Here is an 11,685-nt window from a genome sequence, read left to right on the forward strand (position 1 = left end):
TTTAGATTGTTTACCAATTCTATTTATAGCTTGTGTTCATTTTTCACACACTAGTTGTTTGTCATAAAGCTTGAATTGGTTATTTTGTAATTCGGGGTCAAAACGTTGAAGGGTGTTTTATACACTATTTGAACTTTCAGAGTCCACATCGTTGCTTTTAGTGATAGCAGTCACCTTGGGTCTAAAATCTTCAGTCTAAGAATCTTCCTAACAATTTTAGATTGATCATAGATTTCACCTAAATTATAAGCAGAATCAACAATATCGTTAAGTTTAGCATAAAATTCATCAAAAGATTCATCATCAGACATCCTAATGCTTTCAAATTTAGAAGTTAACTACTGTAATTTATTGATTTTGATAACCTTTTTGCCTTCATGCACAGTCTGAATGATATTCCAAGCAGTATAAGCAATTTCAACATTAGAGATTCTCTTAAATTCTTCCATAGAAATAGCGTTAAAGATAGTATTCATAGCCTTGCTATTGAACGTGGCTGCTTCTTTTTGAGAAGTTTGCCACTCACTAACAGGAGTAGTGGGCTTCTCCTATCCGTATTTGATAGAATTCCAGATTCTCTCATCAATAGATTTCAGGAATGCTTTCATCCTTACTTTCCTATAAGCATAGTTATTCCCGTCAAAGTGAGGAGGAATAACAAGAGAATGTCCGTATTCCATGACAATAGGGGTCAAGGAATGTCCATGTTCCATGACAATAGGGGTCAAGGATCAGCTCAGTGATCAAAAGATCAACAACAAGAAATCAACCCACTTTGACACCACTTGATAGTTTTTAAACCCCTTAAAAATACAATTGGATTAACCTAGGTAATTAGCCAAGTTGTTACTTAGTCCAAATTAACAAATCTAGGTTATCACAATCAAGACTATCATATCAAGCAAAGCAGCGGAAAGATAAATAACACAATGATATGATCACCCAGGAAAGAAAACTGGTAAAAACCTAGGGAGGATTTAACTTAGCTATCCTCAAGGTAAACCTGAATCCATTATGAAAGAATCGAATTTGTTCAACAGGACTTAGACTGCTAACATCCTATTGCAACCAACCAATAGAAACTTACTAACACGACCACGTGCAAACTCCGAAACTGCAGACTCCTTCTTTCTTGGATTCTCCAACAAGTACAAGCACACCCCCTTGTGTTTCTTTAAGTTCTTATGGCAGCAACTGAATGATCATCAAGCTCTTGAAGAAATCTCCTTCTTGATATTCCTAAGCTTGTGTAAGGGAAAGCTCCTCACAGATCTCATAAAAGATTTACACAAACAGCAATATGAGCAACACTAAAACGTGGCTAGGGTTTGCCTTATATACCTAGGGTAACTTAGAAAACCCTAAACGTTTTAAAACAAAACTAAGGCTGAGTTGGAATTCTACAGAAAATGCATCTGACCCGATTTTTGATTGATCGAGCCTAAGGTTCGTACAATCGAACCAGGTTGAGAAGCATAAATGATTCCGGCATCAACTTATTCCAACTTTACATAAATGAACTAGCTTTGAGCAAGTCTAAACATAATTAAACAACTTGTTTTGATCATGGTTTGCCAATAATTAGAGTTCTAAATATATAAAATCCTAAGTCTTTAGAACCTAACACCTTACTAACTTCATGTTTGGCTCCCTAGAAATTTAATGAAATTATTGCAATTGAATTTTGTTTTTCTTGAAGAATGATTTGGCTATGGAAGTTGAGACTGCTTTTGAATTTTTTACTCAAATTGCTCCAAGTGGGTTATGTATAAACATGTATCAAAAACTCTTCTTTCTCTCTTTTTAAAATTTATTATGTATTTCTATTCATTTTCACAGTCTCTTTAGATGAGACATTTAGAATCATAACTTCAACCCGAATACCATTCCATTTCATACAAGTTATATGCTTTGGCAAAGATGGTCTACAACGAATATGGAAAAAGAGATTCGGACATTGCTAATAATGCTAGGATGTTCAATTCTTTGGATCCTAGTTTACATCCTTTGATTGAGAGGGGTCGGAATAAACAACAAATATAAAGAGCATAAAATTAAACACCAGCCCAAAATTGTCTTCAAAACCGCACTACCCAAACAAAAGAAAATACCTTTCATCTCTAATGTTTTCTTGGCTTAGCAGGCAATGAAATACTAGATTAAATAAAAATAAAAAGCCCAGACTAAGCCAAAGAAACAAAAAAAAATCATCAAAACCCAGAAACACAATGATTAATGGATGTTTGAGCCTGGTCGTTTGCTATTGGATGGGTAGCTCACCTCACCATCAAATGGTTAGATAGCTATTGCCATTGGTTGGGCATCTCAAGTTCTTCAATCATTTTCCTACACTCCCCCTTTTGGTTTTTGTCTCACAGTTGAGATTGGGAATTTAAATCCCAATTCTCAATCTTAGGAGCATTTTTGTGATTTAGTTGGCTAAATTATATATATTTTTTTAAATTAAAGAATAAGTGGTAGTCTAGTGGGAAAAAAAATTAATATTTTAAATATATCTATTATTCATGTAAGCTTTGTCCATCTATCACTTAATGGCAAAGACCATAATGTCACAATCCTAAAAGGTTAAGAACTAAACTGACACATTTAAAATGTTAAGGACTAAATTGAAATATGGTGTAAAGGATAGGAACCAACTTTGTAATTTACCTTTGATTTTTTGAAGAAATTAAATTTTGTAAGGATGTGGTGTAAACCCCATGTTTTACCCCTCTAATCCTAACATGTCACATCATCTTATTACATATTTAAGAATAATTATAACTGCACCCAATCAATTCTAATACCCATATATGAATCCAACCAAATTTAGAGTTTATTGAGATATTATTAGATGTGATAAGATACATTGAATTTTACGTAAAATGTTAAAGTGACAATCTTTTATTGGATGATGTAAAACATATGTTTTACACCCAATCTTTACCAAATTCGAACTCTTTTTTGAATTATATATGGAAAGAATAGTAGTTGTTGAATTTAAAACCAAAACAAGGGCAAACATAAGAGATTAAATTATTTAAGGATGTAACAACATAAAACCCATGTTTTATCCCTCCAATCTCAATATGACACATCATCTTATCACGTATTTAAAAATAAGTACAACCACACCCAATCAATTTTAAGAGAATATCCAATAGTTTTTCTAAATTTTTGTATTGTTTGGAGAGTGAACAGAGATTTTTACTTTTTAGCTACCTACTTTTTCAAATTCACTTTCCAATTGGCTCTCCATCTTTTCTTTATCACATTAAAATATTATTTCTTCATCCATTCTTTAATCTTCTTTTCTTCTTTTTTTTAATATTTCTTTATTCTTCTTTTACTCAATGTTTTTAAAATTTTCAACAATCATACTTTTCAATGGTTTTTTTTTATTTTAATGATCATAGTTTTTATTTATCAAATCTATGTAATTTGAAATGAATTTATTCATTAAATTTTAATAAAAAAATCATTAATTGTTGCTTAGTCCTTATTTTTTTAGATTATTATTATTATTTACTAACTTATATCTACTCCTCTCTTATAATTAAAAATTAAAATTTTTTTTTAAAAAAACCTATCTAATTTCAAGGACTACATTTTGATTGTCACACTCACACTTTTCTCCCAGAAAAAACAATAAAGGACACACATTTCATTTGATCAAAAGACAAAACCAGACCATTCATCTTCTACCATTCATAATTATTTTTTGAATCGCATTAGAACATTAGTTGTTAAATTTAAAAACCAAAACAAGGAAAATAACATTTAAATTAACTCAAATGGACTTTACTCATCCTCTAATGGATCTAAAGCTGGCGGCAGAGGTTGGCCAGCAACAAGGTGAAATATTAGAACTAAACCAACTGAAGGGTGCGCCAAAAACTAAATATAAAATACTAAAATTAAACAAACTTTCAAACATACCGCCTAAAAAGGAAAAAGGAGGGAAACTGTGATGTGCATCGTATTATTATGGTATTATTATTATTTTTTTGATAACATGCGCATGGTATTATTAATACAACCATTCAGCTGCCCAACAGATTCTTAATCAATTTTAAAAATGCATTTAAAATATTCCAAAATCCCCTTTAAGTGAAGAGAAATGTTATGTCTATAATATTTTCATAACAAATTCTAAGTGATAGGTTTTATTGTTAGAGTAAAAAAATAATCTCAGTGATAAGTTCAAATTTGAACCAATAACAACTAATCATCTATAATTTGTTATGAAAATATAATGAAAATGTTACAAACGTAACACTTCTCTTAAGTTAATCATATATTTATGTATTAAAGGACCATGGAGTTGACCTCAACCCTCCACAGTAATTTCTCTCTAAACTAGTATGGAGAGAAACCTTTCAAATTTATCATATATCTTTATATTAGGTGTAAATTTTGAAAATCTAATTGTTGGATTATTTTTTTTATTACGTCCTTCATTCTTGTAAAATTTCTATAAAAAATTTTAAAATTTGAAGATTAAAGATCAATTGCTATGTTATAAACAAATGCTAAAATTTTAAATTTTTGTGATCTAAAATTATGTATAACAAATAAGTTTATTGATCGAATAATAATTAACATCTAATTTAAACAAAATTTGATATGCATGTTAATAACATAAGGGATATGAAATTAAATTGTTGAATTTTCAAAATTCACAAAAAAAAAAAAGAAGATATATTAGAAGTTTGAAAAGTTTCTCTTCAAACTAATTTAGAGAGAAACTTTGTTCCCCATAGAATATTTAAACATGCGTGATTAGGAAAATATTTTTTATATATAAAGTCCAATAAATTCAAATATTGATAGAATTATTTTTAAAATGTACTTTAATTTAAGTTCTAAAACAAGGATTTTTAATTTTTAAATGAAGGATAATTTTGGAAACATGGCCTTAAGCAAAGGGTTATGAGTTAGTATATAACATTTTTAATATTAATTTAACAAAAATTGATCAAACTCAAGAAAAGGGAGTAAAATTACCCCTATTTTAAAAATATTTTTTCCCTTCAATTTTGGGGTGGAATGTTATCTTTCCCAAACTTCAATGTAGCAAGATTAAAAAAATATTTACTTCAATGCTTTAGTAAAATTCAAGACCAGTGTATTACTCGTCTCCGAGTAAAGAGCATTTCATTTACCCTTCTAAGAGCATGCAACATAATAGAATTTCAGACAAGAAGTTTCTGCCTATATATATATATATATATATATATATATATATGAGAGAGAGAGTCTCGATAATATATTGAACTAAAAAACTCAATGTGAACGACTACTACTTCACTTGAAGATCTGGAGCTGATAAAGGCTGTTGCCTCTTGCAGCTACTCATCGAACAAAATTTAGGTGGCAGTATGAGAATAGTCCAACCCCTTGAGAGCAGTAGCCTGAATATCTTGCTTGACCTTGAAGACAGTGGATCAGTAATCGTTCTCATGTCAAAATTCCTATCTGGGGCAACCCCTATCTTGGTGGATTAGTCTTGGCAACATCAACAACTATCATCCAGCCATTAATAATCTGCAAGAACCAGGAACAAAATAGAGAGATTACCCTTTCTCTTACTGAGAGTGTTATATTTGTTTTGTTTACAATTATGAGCCAAAGCTTAAGGAAAACAAACCTGCGCTTGAACATTAAGCACAATAAAAATACAAGGAAGATTCGCAATGGAAGAAAACTTACCTTGCCATTCATCTCTTTGAGTGCTGCACTAGCAGCCTCGTCTGTAGTGTACTCTATAAATGCATAACCTTTGGACCTTTTGGAAATTTTGTCCATTATAATTTTAACTGTTGAGGAAGCAGTGCATCAGCATGGGTATAACCTTACTAATGCAACACGTCATTTATGAGCATTGAAATGCAAACATACATTCAACAAGCTCACCAAAGCCTTCAAATGCAGCACGTAAGGTTTTCTCAGATGTGTTGTCGATAATTCCTTACCTAATTTATCATTCTCCTACATGAACTTGGAGATTCCGCCATCTTGATCTGGTGCCATACTTTCAACACTACTTCACTCAACTTCATAAAATGCATGATGTGACCAATGTCTCTAACATGTTCGCACATGCACTTACAGCATTCACTTGCCATGCATACATTTACCTTACCCTCGAGAAGGTCACTTACAAGGAGCATCCTCCACCGCATGATTGAAGATACACCATTCTGGCATGCTGTAAGAACCACAGTGAATGGACACGGTATTTTTAAAAAGTCAATGATCTTAAAAAATTCTATGTAAATCACACAAAGAATCAAATAAATGCCAAATGTAATCTTTATTTTGAAATTGATTAATTTAATGATTTAGATTAAATATTACAAATTTAAAATTTATCCAATGTTAGTTCATTTAAAATTTTAAATAATATGATATTCAGTACACTGTCAAATTTATAAAATAAATTTTAACCGTGAAATAGGTTCCCTTGATTTCTAAACAGGAGTAGTGCGTTGATAGTAGCTGTTCTCCTGAATTGATAAGTGCTGGTAGTTTGTTACAGTGGTTAGCGTTGGCTGCTGAGCTGGCATTGTATTGAGCTTGACAGTTAGGATAAATTAGTTAGTTAATACTTGTTGTAACAGATTGTATTTGGGAAGGAAATTGTACGGTAAGAAGCTTTAGCTCATTGCAAAGAGGCATATCAGAAATGTTAAGAAAATTGCTCTCTTCCTCTTCTATCTCTTAGTTTCTCTTTCTCTGCTCTTATATCTTAATTCTAAGGAGGCCTAGTTCCCTCGAAGAACTACTTCAATTTCATAAGAATCTTTGTATTCTTATCAACCCTCCATTTTAATGTGATTGTATATATATATATATATATATATATATATTCTTCTATTTACTAAATTTATTTCTTTCTTTTCCAGTTTTTTTAAGAAAATGGGTAGGAGAAATTAAGTTTTTACAATGGAGACATCCTGAATTTAAATCTCTATACTCCAACTATTTGCTGAATTATCAAAAGAAATTATTACCCGTTGTTATTGCTTTTTTTTTTTTTTTTTTTTGGTGGTACTTAGCAAAAATGCAGTAACACACTAGGACTAGTCAAGGACGAAACTAGGATTCGAACTTGGGAGGGCCAAAGTATAAACCCCAAAAAGTTTGAGGAATTTTCAAACTTTATCACCTTAATTAACATTACAATCTAATATTTGTTGGTGCAATTAAAGATTTTTTTTTTTTTGCTAAACAGTGCAATTAAAGATCATGTTGCAATAAATTAATACCACTTTCATCTGTGGTGATTTTTTGAAATTTTGTTTGAGGATTTTCAAATTTAGGACACCAACACTATGTATTTCCTGAATTGTAAATTTACGATAGTTTGTCCTTAATGTAAAATTAGTGGTCTCAATTTTTCACTCCTTTTTAATCATTAATTGACAAATCAAACAAAGGTGATTTGTGAGACAGAGGGGGAAATGTTTTAATGGGTAACATTGGGGATTTGTGATTTCTGTTTTGTTATTTCAAATTTGTGATTATATTGTGTATACTTTTTGGTTTATACAGGAATTTTGTTTAATCTTAAGGTTATTTGTGTTATTGGATTTGTTTAGACTGGTTTTATGTTCTATTTTGTTTTTAATTTTTGTTTATCTAGGGGTTATTCTTATTATTTTTGGTATAATTGGGTTTGTTTTGATCAGAGGTTTTTTTATTCATAAGGGCAATCGGGGAAAGTAGGTAGTTTTTATTTTTGGGTCTATTAGGTCAATTTGAAAATATTTTTGGAAGAGGGAGGCCAAAAATAGTATTTTGGGGTACATTTTATATTTTTTGAGAATACATTCACATGGTTCCGTCTCTGGGACCAGCCAGACACGTAATAATTGCAAAATAATAAACGTGGTGGATTTATACAAAGCAACAAAAGTATCGTTAAATATTTGCCCATAAAATCCATGTGCATTGTTTCAAAAAATTATAATAAAAAATTATCCGTAACATTGCTCAAGGAAAACCCTATCCGGAATTCTGGATGTGACCAGCAATGTAACCATCAAAACGTCATCCTATATATATATATATATATATATATATTGGTAACTAAGGAATTAACATTAACTAAGAAACACTGCCAACAGCAGCAACATTACAGAGTCTGGGACGATATCATTATACAGCAGCTGAGATATAGCGCCGGGGGGGGGGGGGGGGACAAAAGTTTGCTTCCCTGAAGCAATGTGTCAATTTAACCTGAGGCAGACGCAAACTTTGGACAGATACCTAAGACTGTTAGGTGTTGTGAAGCCCTTTTTTTGTGGGTTTGGTTTATCTTTAATATTTTTTTAATTAAAATTTCTTTTTATTTTAATTAAAGACTGTCACACCATCTACTAACTAAGTAAAATGAACACTACCACTTGACATTGTGGTTCCATTTGGATAGAACTTATTTTGCTGAAATTGAAAACTTATTTCTAAAAACACTCTAGCAAATAAGTGAAAAAACGCGGATGATATTTTTTGATACGGGTACTATAGCAAATAAATACCAAAGTTCAACCCTTTTTTTTTTATCTATTCACTCCTCATCGTACCCTAGCTAATGCCTGTGCCTTCAGAGAGTTCCACGTCCACTAGAGAAATCTACAAGGAAGACCTACATCGGTCCGACGCCGGCGAAGAGCTCAGAATAGGGATCACATGACTCATATCCTACACATGGGCGACTCCACATTAAGCTCAGGGGGTTCAAATGAACCCCTTGAACTAGCCCAAAAAATATATATTATAATGTAAATTTTTTCTTTTGACCCCTTAAATAAAAATTTGAACACCCTAACTCTAAAAATTTGTTAAACACAATTGAAATAAGTTTGTATCTGATGCCCTTAACAATATCTTGCCTTTTTAAACACACATAAGAGTCCAATAACAAACTAGTTTGATCTAATTTATAAAATAAATAAAAAAAAAAAAATAAACCCAACAACAAAATTATAAATTTGTTAATCTTAATTCTTAAACCTTATAAAAAGCTCATTTAGATCTTAAAAAATTTGAAATCAATCGATCAAATGGGAGATCAGTGGATGAATAATTGTTTGGCTATGTACATTGAAAAAAATGTAACTGATAGAATTGATAATGAAAATATCATGTAACGATTTCAATATATGAAACCTCAAAGAAGGTAATCGTAAAACTTCTTGCATTTGCGTTTTTTTTTTTTTAATTCAAATATATTCAACTTCATTTTTGTTTTAGATTTTATATAATTTATGTTTCTCATTGCACACCCTAGAAAATAATTCTAGAGCCGCCACTGAGCCTGCACCCACCTGCCCCATTCCTTCTTCCCCACAAAGCTCTTGAAACTTGTGAGGTTATGAATTACACAATCCCAAAGAATTCTCAGGTGTCAAGAAATAAATAGCACCTAAGTTTGTTAGCTGATTTTTTTTTTTTTTTTTTTTGTAACATCCAGAGGAAATTTTTGGGTCAAATTGGCCTAATCTGGGTTCTGATTCATAGATCTAACTATTAGGTGGGTTATTATTTTTTGGGTATGTGTTTATTCTTAATTTTGATTTTCTGTCTCTTTGTTTTGGATTATTATGTAGATTCTGTTTTAATTTATGATGGTGTATGTTTGGATGCAAGCGATTTATGGTTGAAAGTTGAAACCTTTTGTTGTTGATGTATAATTTGTTTTGCAAGAAAAGGGTTTGGGTTTTGGATCTTCATTTTTAAAAAAAAAAATTATTTGCTGTAAACTTGTAACAAACGTAGATGAAAAGAAGGGTAGCCTTCTCTTTCAATTTTTTGGTTTTGGTTTTGCTCTTGAAAGCTGGGTTCATGACACTACCCCTGTGAAAATGGAAATTATGGGATCTAGATCTGTTGTATGAATATGACTTGAAGGAAGTCAAGGGATTATTTCTTTTGGGTTAGTCTCTAGCTTGATTATATTGCTGAGAAGAAAAAAGAAATGTGCAAGATCTAAATTTTCATCAACTAATGATTACATGTGGCGAATCTTGGCTAGTTTGTTTAGGTTTAATAGTCGACCTAGAAATTTTGAGATGGCATGTTTGTTGTTGTTGTTTCCTGATGGTGGGTTATTAAAATCTGAAAAATAAAATCTCTACTTAGTTCAGAATGATAATTGCACTAGTATACACGAAATGGAGATGGAATTCATTGAGTATTTTGTTTGGTTCTAGTTATTATCCATAGGTAGGTATTTTGGTAGAAACATCACTGCTGAAATGATTACTTTCCTGCTGTTGTCTCAAGGAATTGTTTATGTTGCATGCAAAAATTCTGAATTGTATTAATTATTTTCATATGGTGCAGGAAATTGGTGCTTTGTCTTATGGTTTTTCTGATGCTTTTTTTAATGTCATCCTTGCCCGTTTTAACTTTCTTGTGCAGCTAATTCATTGACATGAGTCGTCCACATGACTTACCCCATCCCTTCTTCCATTTTGGAAATCCTTTCCAGATGATATCACCCAAGGGTTCCAATTTGTCTAAAAGGCTTCTTTTACTATTGAACAATTTTGAGGAAACCTTGACAGGGAGACTGAGAAAGCTTAACCCAGAGGACAAGGATGGAGTCCTCAGCTTGTCATGGATAAAATTAGCGATGCTCTTGCTTTGTGAAACTCATAATGACATAAAAACCCTCATAGCTGAGCTTGAACTCCCGGTGTGCGACTGGGATGAGAAATGGATAGATGCATACTTGGACATCAATGTGAATTTGCTCGATATATACAATGCTTTTAACTCTGAAATCTCAAGGTTGAACCAAGGCCATCTCTTGCTTCAGTGTGTGCTGCATAATTTGGATTCCAACTCTTCAAAGCAGATTATCAAGAACCCTAGAGTTGAAAACTGTAGACAACATATTAGTTCAAAGAACCCTAGAGTTGAAAACTATTCCACCATTTTGAACAAGCTTGTGGAATCACTGGATCTTCCCAATTATGTAAAGTACTCAGCCAAAGGGAAGGTTTTAATGCGTGCTACGTATGGGGTTAAGGTGAAGACGCTATTTATCTGCAGTGCCTTTGCTTTAGCCTTCTCTGGTTTTGCAAGAAAGTTGTTTGATTTGAATGGTGATGACAAATATATGTGGGCTCAAGCTTTTAGCGGTTTACAAACTAGCATTAATAGCGAAATTAGAAATTTATATTCAAATGGAAGATTTACAGTTTTGAAAGAGCTTGAAGCAGTTGATACAAGTGTAAAGAAATTGTATCCCATGATCCAAGATGGTGTGGACCCTATTGAAGTGGAAGCATTCCAGAATTTCGTTTCAGATTTGGCAAGGAGAGCATAGGGACTTTCACAGGGACTAGATCTTCTTACAAAGGAAGTTGATGGCTTTTTTGATGCTTTGCTCTGTAATGTTAGAGAGAGTGGTATTGTCTCTGACCCGAAGCTAGGTTACAAAGTAGTAGAAAGAGTACAATCTTAATTACGTTGAAGATATACTCTCTCCTGTATACAAACGGGTTTTATGTTTTCTAGTATTGTTTATCTCTTGTTCAGATAAGATTGGAGTCTATTTAGAAGTCCCCTGTAACCTTGACATCTACTGTTGCAATACCCATGAGTTTCACATGTAACGAATATACACAAATGCATAAATTAAAGGTATTACAATCATGTTTTGTGAGCCCT

General features: G+C 31.9%; 1 pseudogene; it reads left to right on the plus strand.

The window, feature by feature from the left end:
* The first annotated feature begins 10,441 nt into the window (after positions 1-10,441).
* On the plus strand, positions 10,442-11,479 carry LOC115985275 (annotated as a pseudogene).
* Positions 11,480-11,685: the final 206 nt, after the last annotated feature.

The sequence above is a fragment of the Quercus lobata genome, chromosome 4 (genome assembly GCF_001633185.2).
Source record: "Quercus lobata isolate SW786 chromosome 4, ValleyOak3.0 Primary Assembly, whole genome shotgun sequence".
Classification (NCBI taxonomy): Eukaryota; Viridiplantae; Streptophyta; class Magnoliopsida; order Fagales; family Fagaceae; genus Quercus; species Quercus lobata.